At 35.3% G+C, this 13,159-nt stretch overlaps 1 protein-coding gene across 6 annotated transcripts in view; it reads right to left on the bottom strand.

Annotated features, from left to right (window-relative positions):
- ANKHD1 (ankyrin repeat and KH domain containing 1) overlaps window positions 1-13,159 on the bottom strand; it is a 137,176-nt gene that overhangs the window by 62,141 nt on the left and 61,876 nt on the right. The gene's annotated exons all lie outside the window — the stretch shown is intronic.

Genomic DNA, 13,159 nt, shown 5'->3' with positions numbered 1-13,159 from the left:
AAAAAAAATCAAAAGTCCCAGTGAATTCATAATCCATGATTAACTTAAATGTTCAAGAGACACTACTCAGTTATAAAGGTCTATTAAACTTATTTGAAAGACCAAAGTTTCATCACTGATGTAATATGTATATTATTAAGTTCCACAAAAGTAATAAATTTTAAATTATAAGCTCTTGAGATTATAATCAGCACCATTGGATAGCCAAAATAGTAAAAAGAACACCTTTACTTCAATGTAAAAAGATCTGAGGGAATTTTATGAAAACAAAGTGAGTTAAGAAAATAATTAAAGCTTTTTTGGTAAACTTTATAAGAGAAAAAAACAGTGATTTTAAAGTGTATGTCGTATATACATACATGTTTATATACACATACACACAATTCTCTAATTCATAGGTTTCCAGATCTCTACTTTCTTCCAGATCTGAATAATGCTAGAGGCAAAAGTGTAATAACAAGAAATAAGGAGTAATATTCGCATAGTCTTACATTCTCTTTTCTACTGCCATCCATTCTCAAGGTGGCAAGTTTCTAGGGGATCTAAGTTTCACTGACAATTGTTACTTAATTGCAAATCCAAACCTGTAGGAACAACTTCCTGAAGAGGCAAAAATAAACAAATTTAAAAGAGGAAGAACTGGGAATTATATAGGAAGAAATGTATAGGTTCTAGAATATACCAATTAGTTCCTCACTCCATATAATCCCATGAAATAAACTTATCTGCAGAAAGAGATGGCTAATATTTGTTGATGCTAAGATTGATTTGAATGAATATTCCATAAAGGCAGGAGAAAAACAGTAAGTTAAAATGGAAGAGGCCTTATGATGGAGATGTTACACCTTCTAGACCTATTTTATTAGTATCTAAATTTTTGGATCACTTGAAGAATTAAACAGTGACATTAAAATAAGGTATGACTAAAGAAATAGTTGTTTAAAAGCATAATGCTGATAGTTTTTTGATTAGTTCCTGCACATATATAATACATTCAGTTAAAAGCAATCTTAGCTTCAAGACCTTCCAGACAGATGACTCAGACTGGTCAGTCAGTCAATTCAGTCAATCTATCCACCTGTTCTAATAACCAACCTACCTTTCTCCATTTTGTTCATAAGAATATCTTAAGAAAACTTCTTGAATGCTTACAAATTATAATATATTGTTTCTATAGCACTTCTCTAAAACACTCCAGTAAGTCAGTCAAATGATTTCTGGCGTAAATGTAAAACTAACACAGAAAGCTGATAACTGAATCAAGACATATCTTTTTTTCACAAACTAGATGGGAAACAGAAGTATATCCCCTATGAGAACATTGCAGTGATTCCACTCAAGAATATAATTATATAAAAGAATGACTAATGTTCAAAGCCCAGACTTAGTATAAAAATTAAGATCTTTGAGAAAATCATTCTTAGTACCTTTCCAGAGACTAATAAGTCCCAAAAGAATCCATTATTTTATTTTTTTATTTTATTTTATTTTATTTTTTTTTAATTTTAATTTTATTTTATTTAATAATAACTTTGTATTGACAGAATCCATGCCAGGGTAATTTTTTACAACATTATCCCTTGCACTCGCTTATGTTTCATTTTTTCCCCTCCCTCCACCTCCCCCCAAGATGGCAAGCAGTCCTATATATGTTAAATATGTTGCAGTATATCCTAGATACAATACATATTTGCAGAACCGAACAGTTCTCCTGTTGCACAGGGAGAACTGGAAGGAATCCATTATTTTAAAATGCCTGAGTTTCAAAGTAATAAATCTGAATTAATCAAAATTTTCACAAAAAATATACCTTGAAAACAAAGGATGATGAAAATTAGAGATTTTTCAAATTAAGTTTAAAAAGGAAATAATTTAGTCAAGCAGATTAAATAACAAACTTACAGGAAAACCAAGCATGTACAAAATACTTCTTACAATCATAGAACCAAATTTAAGTAACCCTCTCAAAGACACTCTTTTCATTATTTCTTCTAGAGGATCTGGAATTGATAATTTCTTTGACATATATTCTCTTACATAGGTTCACAGCATCTATTTTCTTGTGCTATTTTATATTTGGTTGATAAGTCACACATTGTCTACCTGTATTAGTGATTGGGATTTTATCTACACATTCCCCAGTTTCCCAAATATAAATATAAAAAAAGAAACCTGGTCCTAACAAAAGTAAAGATGCTGTCAGGAAAAGGAGGGAAAAAATCCTTATAATTTTTATGGCATGTGCCATGTTTCAAATTATAATGTAAAATATCAGGGACAGGTATTTGGATGATAGAAAAGAACCAATCATATAATGCTAATGGATATTAGAAAAGCAACTGAAGAAGAATCTTCAGCTTAAGGATATTAATCTTAAATTACTCCCTCTAGGGGAGGAGGGGAAGTGAGAAGGGAGAAAAATATGGAACACAAGGTTTTGCAAGGGTGAATTTTGTTGAAAACTATTTTTGCATGTGTTTTGAAAAATAAAAAATCTATTACAAAAAAATAAAATAAAGTCCCCTAAAAAAAAAAAAAAAGGCTATTAATCTTAAGAAAAGCTTTTTTTAAGCTCTAAAAGTAGATGATTACAACAATACTATATGAGGATCAATTCTGATGGAAGTGGCTTCTTCCACAATGAGAGGATCCAATTGAATTCCAATTGATCGGTGATGAACAGAACCAGTTACATCCAGTGAAAGAACACTGGGAAATGAGTATGGACAATAACATAGCATTTGCACTCTTTCTGTTGTTTGCTTACATTTTTGTTTTTCTTCCCAGGTTACTTTTACCTTTCTAAATCTGATTTTTCTTGTCAACAAGAGAACCGTATAAATATGTATACATATATTATATTTAAAATATACTTTAACACGTTTAACATGTATGAGACTGCCAGCCATCTAGGGGAGTGGGTGGAGGGAAGGAAGAGAAAAGGTGGATCAGAAGTGTTTGCAAGAGTCAATGTTGAAAAATTACCCATGCATATGTCCTGTCAATAAAAAGCTATTAAAAAAAAAAAAAAAAAAAAAAAACAACCTTGATGATCTTAAAGTCTTCAGCAATTGCAAATAGCATTTTTCAAATACTGACTTTTTTTCCATTAGAGTATAATTTAGTATCATTATAATAGATGCCATTATAATAGACGTAACACAATAAAAGATACTTATTATTCTGTTCTGACAGGCTTTTTTTTCTTTTACTAATCATTAAACTTACTATTACTTTTAAAAAACACAATCTATACGACAGACCAATTACCAGTATTTTGAACTATGTCAAAAGTTTCAGATTTGTCTACTTGAAATTTAAAAAAATTAAATAAATTCTGGTAAACAGCTATTTTAAGTTTAAGACAATCATCATGTCTTACTAGAATGGATGAGAAAACTGCCAATTTCCTTTTTAAAAGCCAACTCTAAATTATGTGTACTGGATCATCTAGAATTAAATACCATAAAATGTCTCAATTTTATCTTAGTAGGCAATTTAATAAGCCCAATTTATTTATGCAAATTAGAAATAATATCAACAAAGCAAATCATAGTTGGATAAGTGTAGAGGGTTGAAACTCTGAAAAGGTATACTTGAGTCCGAGACAGCAGAACACTTAAGGCTAATTACCTATTCGATATGAGATAATGGATATTTAGATAGAGATATTTATGAGATGGTGATGTGATGGCTCTCCTCACCATTGGTGCTTGCTGAATGAGTGGTGGTGAGGTAATTATAGGCAAGGATTGGAGGGCTGAGGGAGAGAGGTCAGTGTCACTTGGCTAAAGGAAGAAGAGAGAGACTTCAAGCTCTGGACTCCAGAGTCCAGAATTGATCTCTGGCAAGCCTCGTGGCAGCTTGCCTGCCTCCTTCACTTCTCTTCTTCTAAAGCAAGAACTGGGACTGATCCTGAGGCCCTCCAGAGAGCTATCCTAGATATTATATATTGGCGCCAATGTGGATAAGGACCTGCACAAAGCTTGATCATAATTACAGTGAAGAAGTCCTTATGACCAAGAAACAGGGTGAGTATTAAAATAGACAAGCAGGAAACTTTGTTGAGGACTAAACTAGTAACTTTCCTTTTCTAGCTGAAATGGGGCAGATACTAGGAAAAGAGCCTTCCCCCCACCCCCTACCACCACCCCATCCCAATCCCCTCATCCCCATCCCGAGGGAGGTGTATAGAAAGCATACTTAGGTTAATAAAGAGGCGAGGTTTGCTTGTAATTTGGGAGCAGATTGGTGGACTCTTAGAAACATTAGAATGCATGTCTCCTTGGTTTTCCAAGGAAGATGAAATAGAGTTAGATAAATGGAAACTAGAAGGAGAGCAACTAATTTAATATTACAATGATAATGGTCCTGATTCAATTTCTAAGGAAACATTCTATATATACAACATAATACAATTGCCCTTAAAGAATCCCACAAGTTCTAAAAAAAAAAGAAAAGTTTTAAGGAGAACAGCCAGACAAGGAAGCATGAGGAGAAAGAGGAAGAGAAGGGGAAAGATACTGAGAAAATAGCCAAAAGGCATGGGGACTTAAGTGAATTTAAGGATGAAGCGAGTCTCACTCTCATAGCCCAGGTTCATCCCCAGCTTCACCTCCACCTACACCCAAGTAGACTTTTGACCCTACCCCATCAATTTCACCTTCCTGAGTGGAGGGAGGAGGAGGGGGAGAGGAGGAGTGGAAAGGGCAGTAATACCACCAACATCTCACCCCCCCCAGCACCCCCTCTATGACTCAATTTGCAAAAGGCACTACTTAAAGCAAAAGAGGAAGGGCAGAAGATTTGACAATAGAAACTTATCCTGTTATTAAAGAGCTTAACTCCTCTTCAGGTTAAGAAAAAAGAAGATACATTCCTTTTAATCTAGAAATTATCAAAGATCTGAAAAATGTTTGCACTCTTTATGGTCTACATCATCTTATGTTAAGATGGTATTAGAGAATTTGGCTTATGAAATTTTAACTCCTAGTAACTAGAAATCTATATAGCAAGGGCATGCTTAGAACCTGGACAAAACTTGATGTGGTTTTCTGAGTATAGTGAACTCTGTAGGCTACAAGCCCAACGAAAGAGGCAACCTGGAGTTAATATACCAATCACCAGAGACCAACTAATAGGTACAGGTCGTTATGCAGACACTTTAGCACAGATTAATTACCCTATATAGCAGCATATGAGCAAATAGCTGCTGTGGCAATCAAAGCATGGGGCACCCTCCCAGGAAGATAAGATAGAGGGGAAGCCTTCACGAAAATAGAGCAAGGTTCAAATGAACCCTTTGCTGATTTTGTGGGATGTCTACAGACATCTCTCATAAGAACTATTGGTGAAAATACAGCAACAGAAATTATGATAAGACAACTTGCTAAAGAAAATACTAATGAGGTATGTAGAAGAATTATACCAGGACTATCCAAGGATCTACTTTAGAGGACATCATAAGATGCTGTGCCACAATGGCCACAAATACCTTTTATAGCCAGGCTATGATGTACACTTCCCAAGATCCGAACATGGGAAGACAGGGTACCTTTTAGCAAGGGACTTCCAGAGAGACTTGTCAATGCTTTCAATGTGATAAAGTAGGGCACCTGAAAGCTCAATGTTGGCATAGAGACAGAGTGAGAAATCAGGGTGGGAGAACAAGACTCCATACCCCATGTCTAAAATGCAACAGAGGCTTCCATTGGGCATCATAATGTAGACCAATTCAGGGAAATAGGATGAGGGCCCAGCCCCAGTGCCCAAAGCAAAAAACACTTGGGACATGATGGCAGCCGAGGTTACACTCAGAGAGTTTCTAGAAGTCAGTACTCAGACATGACCAATCAGCAAGAAGCAACCTGATGGGAGAAAGGGATTACAATTGGGGAAAATAGAGTTGTATGCAGCTGGGACTACTGAGATACAACCTGAAGAGGTGGTCTGTTCCTCTCCAAACATATGGATCCCTTGCCTCCAGGCACAGTAGGCTTGACTATTTTACCTCCTGAGAGTACTTACAGTGTCCAGATGTACACTGATGTGGGAAACTAGGGAATGTGTAGATAAAATTCCAATCACTAATACAGGTAGACAATGTGTGACTTATCCACCAGGGGAAGTAGTAGCATCAGATTTACTGACACAGACTCCTAATAGGCAACCTGGTGATATTTGCCCAGATTTTGACTCCCAACAACAGAATCCAGGAATATGCTGGACTGCAGCTGTTATAGCTGACCAACCTATGCTCACTATCTATGTAAATAACGTACCATTGGAAGGATTGGTAGACACAGGTGCAGATCATACAGTCATTAAAGGTGCCAGCTGGCCCAGTCACTAGCCAAAGATTAAGGCAGGCACCTACATGTCTGGCATAGGAGGATCAATAGCAGCTGAAGTTAGTGCTACTCCTTTGAGATGGACATCTGAAGGTGAAACAGGAGTTTTTTTTTTACTCCTTTTGTAATTGAAAAGATTCCCATTAATCTGTGGGGAAGAGACATCTTACAACAATTAGGATTACAAATGAGTACTTTGGTTTTTTTAGGCAGGGCTGCTGTTGAATGCCTGCCTGCATTCTCACCTGTTCCCATTCAATGGAAAACTGATACATCACTGTGGGGAGAACAGTGGCCCTTGTTAGTGAAAAAAATTCTGGCCTTATTAGATATTGTATAGGAGCAACTTGACCAAAGACACTTACAACTTTCTCTAAGTCCTTGGAATTCTCCTGTATTTGTTGTTTAAAAAAAAAAAAAAAAAAGAAATCTGGAAAATGGAGGATGTTGACTTAAGAAAAGTAAATGAACAGATAGAAACTATGGGAACTCTTCAGCCTGGACTTCCATCTCCTACTCAATTGCCTAGAAAATGGCCCCTTTGGGTTATAGACATTAAGGATTGTTTCTATTCTATTCCTCTGAATAAGGAGAATATGAAAAGATTTGCCTTTTCAGTGCCCAGAGTTAACTTAGCTGAGCCTTATAAAAGATATGGACAGTTTTGCCACAGGGAATGAAAAATAGCCTTACTATGTGCCAAATGTATGTTGTTGTTGCTCTTATTCCAGTAAGAAAAGCATTTCCAAAAGTAATGCGAATACTTTATATGGATGATATATTGGGATATGCATTTGAGGAACAAATGTTAGAAGCATGTCTACAAAAGACCATAGAAACACTAAGGAACTACCAATCACATATAGCTCCAGAAAAAATTAAAAGACATGCTCCTTTTCAATATTTAGGATATGAAGTATATCCTAAGGTGCTTATAGTACAAAAACTTTCCTTAAGAACAGAGAAGCGAAACACCTTAAATGACTTTCAGAAATTGATAGGAGATATCCAATGGATACGTCCAGTGTTAAGCTTGATTACCTATCAACTGCAAACATTATATGACATTTTAAGGAAAGAGAGTGCTTTAAACTCACCACACCAGCTTACAAAAGAAGCTCAAGAAGCTTTGAGAGAAGTTGAACTGGCTTTATCCAATGTGGTTGAAAGAGTTACTCAAAAACCCTTGGAAATATCAGTTTTTGCCACAAAAGAGGCACCCCCAGCAGTCCATCAAGGAGACAGTGTGATCAAGTGGGTGAACCTCCCAGCATAATCAGAACAAAGTCTTACTCCTTACCCAGTGCTTCTGGCTGGAATTTTATTAAAGGCCTTAAGTGAGTAGTACAATTATCTGGGATAAGACCTGACAAGATATACACCCTTTATACCAATGCACAAATTAATGTTATGCTGTGAAACCATCCCAGAGTAGCAAATTTTATTGGCCATAGTTCCAAATTTTACACACAGGTCTCCATTAAAGATAATGCGACTATTAAATAATTGGTGATGAATTCTTGAAGAAAAGGCTTCTAAGATTTCTCTTAGAGGGCGAACTATCTTTACAGATGCATCCAAAAATAACCTTTGTGCTGTATACGCTTGTGACTTAACTATAAAGAGTAGTCAGAACTCCTTTTCAGTCCACTCAGCAGAATGAATTGCATGCAACCATTTTAGCTTTACTTATTATCCAGGAAATGTAAATATAATATCTGATTTGACCTATTCAGAAGGTATGGTACAAAGAATTGCCACAGCCCAAATAAAATTTGCAGCTTCTAATATATATCAGCTCTTTAAGGAACTTCAAGAGCAAGTGAGAAAGCATCCAGATAAGATTTATATCTTGCATGTCCACTCCCATAGTGGACTACCAGGTCCTATTTTTGATGGTAATTCAAAGGCAGATAGCCTAACCATGTTAGCCAAAACTCCTTTATTTCAGGCAGCCCAAGAATCTCATTCTAAATATCATCAGACTGCTTGAGCTTTACATTTGCAATTTGGGATGACAAAAGAGGAAGCTAGGAGCATAGTAAAAACCTGTACAAGTTTGCCTTCCTTTCCACACTTCTATGTTCCCTTTCAGGGAAGAACTCTTGTAGTTTGAGACCCATTGAAATTTAGCAAATAGATATGACCGATTATAAATCTTTTGGTCATTTGTCTTTTATCCATGTTGTAGTAGATACCTTTTCAGGATTTACTTTTGCAATACTGCAGCAAAAGAGATGGCCCAAGTGTTCACTGAATTCCTTATAAAAGTTTTTGCAATTATAGGTGTCCCACAAGCAATAAAAACAGATAATGGACCTGCTATATATACTTCTAAACATTTTGCAAACTTTTGTGCACAGTTTCAGATTTTACATACCACTGACACATTTTTTAATCCTCAAGGAAAGGCAATAGAGAGGAGAAACAGAGACATCAAGACACTCCTCCAAAAACAAAAGAAAGGGGCAGCCACAGGTAACCCTAGAGAACTTCTAAATTTAGCTCGTTATACTATTAACTTCTTGATTTTTTTGACAAAGATGCACTGGCTCTGGCAGACAGGTTTTATAACCCACTGGAAGGGCAGTGTCCAGTGTGAGCAGCTCCACTATCTTTAGATAATCACCAGGTGATGTGGAGAGATCCAGAAAGTGGTGAATGGAAGAGACTAGATAGGTTAATTGTTTGGGGGAGAAGGTTTGCTTGTATCTCTACAGATAGAGAAGAAATCAGATTGGGTGCCAACAAGCTTTATTAGCCTTATCCATCGGAGAGAGATGGAGCAGACCCTTGAAACGAAGGAGAAGACCCAAGAAACATTGGGTGGTTCTATCACTGATAGTGCCCACCACTGAAAGAGCATGACAGTTTTGGCAATTGACTCATGGACATTAAAAATTGTTCATGAGACTAATGCAGGACTTCAAGAATCACTGGACTCCCTTGAGACATCATAATATTGTTGTAGGACTTGAAAACCCTCAGGAATCATTGGAGTCCCCAAGACATGATAAGAATATTGCAGGACTTCAAAAACTTGCAGGGATCATTGGTTTCCCTGACACATAAAGTAATGAACAATAGATTGGTTTTAGACCATCTCTTGGGCTGCTGAAGGAGGTGTAGGTGTGATTGTTATTTACATACCCTCTTTCTAGGACTTCTGGAAATCTTTTACAATACCATGTTGATTAATATTGTTTGTTATATCATTACTTGCATGTACAATGCATGTTTGTTACATGACACTGAGCCTGCACTGGCTGTGGGGAGAGTCATCACTACTAACCTGTGCTGTATTGCTATGTCCTTGTGTAATACCTCTCATATGCTGATAGATTTATGTATATTTGTTTCTAGTAAAACCCTTCAGCCCAGAAACCCGCTAACAATATCTAGTTTGACTCCCCACTTCACTTTGATGTTTTTCATCTCTCTTCCTGAGAAGACAGGGAGAATGTGATCCTCTCCTCTTTAGTGTTTTCACCTCCCTTCCTGAGAAGTTGAGGGGGAGGGGTGATCACCTCCTTTTTAGGGTTCTCACCTCCCTGACAAGTCAGGGTGGGCATGACCACCTGTGTTCTAAAACAAAAGAAAGCGAGAGATGTAGAGGGCTGAAACTCTGAAAAGGTTCTTGAATCTGAGACAGCAGAGCACTCAAGGCTAATTACCTATTTGATATGAGATAATGGTTTTATATACATATAGTAAGATGAGATGGTAATGTGATGGCTTCCCTCACCCTTGGTGCTTGCTCAATGTGTGGTGGTGAGATAATCATAGGGAAGATTTTGAGGCCTTCGATCACTTGGCTGAAGGACAAGGAGGAGAGACACTTTAGGCTCTGGACTCCAGAATCCAGAATTAACCTTCAGCAAACCTCATGATAGCTTGCCTGTCTCCTTCACTTCTCCTAAAGACCAAGGACTTTTACCGATCTTGACTCTGATTGATCCTGAGGCCCTCCAGAGAGCTAGCCCAGATATTTTAGATAAGGAATCATTTCTGTTTTACTTTAAAAATGTAATAAAAATGTCAAAATACCCAATAATCCATCATTTTGTTTATTCACTGTTCAACCAACAAAAAGTATATCCCATCTGCAACTTATATGATGGTCTTTAAGATCTGATGTGGCCAAATAAACTCCTTACTCTGTTGTTAAACTTGTGATGACCATCTTTGAACTTAACTAAGCTGATCTTCCAACAGTAAATATTTAACTGATTACTGAGCCAGTACTCAAAGCCAATTAGATAGGACCTGCTAGCTTTTGTATTCTACAGGCATCACCTTTGAGTATCCTAGAGTTACCTTCATAGCAAAATCTGAGTAAGACTTTAGGAAAATTCATAATATACGCAACATCTGAAATTCATGTAAATTTCATGTAAAGCTTGGCTTATTATCTAAATGTTTTAGATGTTAACAGGACACTCCTCTTAGAAATAAAAAAAAATTAACACAAAGGAAAACAATTCTGCAATCCAGAGCTTTCCTAATACTTCCCCAAGAGACTGCCTCCAAAAAAGAGCATCAATGGCTCATCTGATTTATACAGGTTTGTCATAAGAAATTCTTTGAAAATTAAGTCCAGGAATTTCAGTAATCATTTCTACGGAAAAATATCAACACCATAGTGTATTGAAGAAAAAGCATGCCAATGAGAAGATTCAGACAAATTCCAATAGACTTGTGAGGGAGACAGCTATCTGAAGTCAGAGAGAGGACTATGGGGATTGAACATGGATCACAACATATTATTTTCACCTTTTTTTTTGCTGCTTGCTTTCCCCCCTCTCCCTCTAATCTGATTTTTCTTGTGCAGCATGTTTAATGTGAAAATATGTACAGAAGAACTGCACAAGTTCAATATATAGTGAATTGCTTGCTGTCTAGGGGAGGAAAGAAGAGAAGGAAGGAAGAAAAGTTTGGAACATAAGTGTTTGCAAAGGTGAATGTTGAAAATTATCTTTGCAGGTAATTTTGAAAAGAAAAAGCATATCAAAAGTTATATTCTAAAATCTGATCCATTTTCTAAAATAAAGAAGGCTATAAAATCTACTACCACAAATTTGTATCTATGTCATTGGATTGCCAGAATAAAAATTTAATTTTAACCTTATGAATACTATGAACTATATTTTAACAAATTAAGGGATGAAGGAGACAATATCATGTATAACTAAAGAGAATAGTAATATTTAATTAGCATAGATTCTATTAATATTCTTGAAGGTGAGCTGGGGATACTTTTCACTGACAAAAGAAATGATCCAAGATTTTTAAATAACCTATTTAAGAGAAAAATAATTTTAAGACAATAAATTATTTTTAGTAAGTTAGAACCAGAGTCCAGTATTCTGAGAACCAAACCAAAAGATATTTGTGGGAGGATAGGTAGTTGCCTTCCATTTCATCAACCTCAAAAGGCTAGGACTACATACTAAACAAATCTTGTTTATAAATTGTTACAAATCTCTCTCTTAAAATGTATCTAAGCTTTTCTTAAATACAAGGGTGCTCAAAAAATTTTTTTAACAAAACAGGAATGCATCACACGTGACTTTCTCATACTGTCACATAATCTCCATTAATTTTTTTTCATTACAAAGTCATATCAAAACTGTCATGATAGCATTAAAACTTTATTTTCAATTTGATCTGATCTTCTCATCTAAGGGACTGCGCAAAAGTAATCCTTTCAAACACATATAAAGTCAGAAATGGAGATTTTTATAAATTTTGAAAACTCAACTAGAATGATTATAGCAGAAGATGGTGATTATTTTAAATATTAATAATATCAATATTTTAAAAATTTAATCTTTCAAGTATTGCAACATTTATATTTCTGAAGTCATTAAAAGCTTAACTATTTTAAGACTTGGGACATCTTACATAAATATATTTTCAAGTTAAACAACTTTGACTACATGAAGAACAACTAATTATAAATATTCTGATTTATCCAAAATTCTAAATATTTTAAAAATATTATTCTTTTATTTATTCATTAGTCATTGGAATACAAAGTCAAAATTATAACTTCATTGAAGTTAATATGTACACATTAAAATAGAATTTCAAAAATGTAAGGAAAACTAAGATCCAACCCCACCTTCAATTTTACAGATGAAGTACCCTCAAAAGAATAAAATGACTTGCCCAGAGTCACATACTGAATTAAAAGCTAATAAAAATCAAGCCTCCAAAGCACATTGTCCTATACTACATTTCGTCTTTAGAAAAATAATATGTTTTTCACTAACTCAGAGTTATCCATAAATTAATCAAATTTGTAAGCAATGCCACACTTTAAAATTCCTCTTTGTTGAGATTTTTTAAAAATAAAAGGCTTAGAACATACATGAAAGAGATAATACTCTTCCATATAAGAGAGGTAAGGCTTGAGTTATTCTGGAGAAAAATTTAGAGGGCAAGAGCTAAACTTTTATTAGCAGTATCTATAATCTTTTGACCTTTTTCCAAATTCTTTTGCATCAAATGATAATTATTTCTGCTCCCATATTCCTGAATGAACTATAGAAGTAATCATCTCAAACAGGGAGATGTTAGGAAGGTGATAAAGTAATCTGACTTCCATAACAAATCTTTTTTTATACCATCATCAAGAATGTTATGGAATATTATTTTTCTGTAAGAAATGACCAGCAGTATGATTTCAGAGAGGCCTGGAGAAACTTACATGAACTGATGCTAAGTGAAATGAGCAAAACCAAGAGATCATTATATACTTCAACAATAATAGTATATGATGATCAATTCTGATGAACATGGCTCTC

The sequence above is a fragment of the Antechinus flavipes genome, chromosome 2 (assembly GCF_016432865.1).
Source record: "Antechinus flavipes isolate AdamAnt ecotype Samford, QLD, Australia chromosome 2, AdamAnt_v2, whole genome shotgun sequence".
Lineage (NCBI taxonomy): Eukaryota > Metazoa > Chordata > Mammalia > Dasyuromorphia > Dasyuridae > Antechinus > Antechinus flavipes.
Note: the sequence above shows the minus strand (reverse complement) of the source record. Positions and strands in the feature narration are given on the sequence as shown.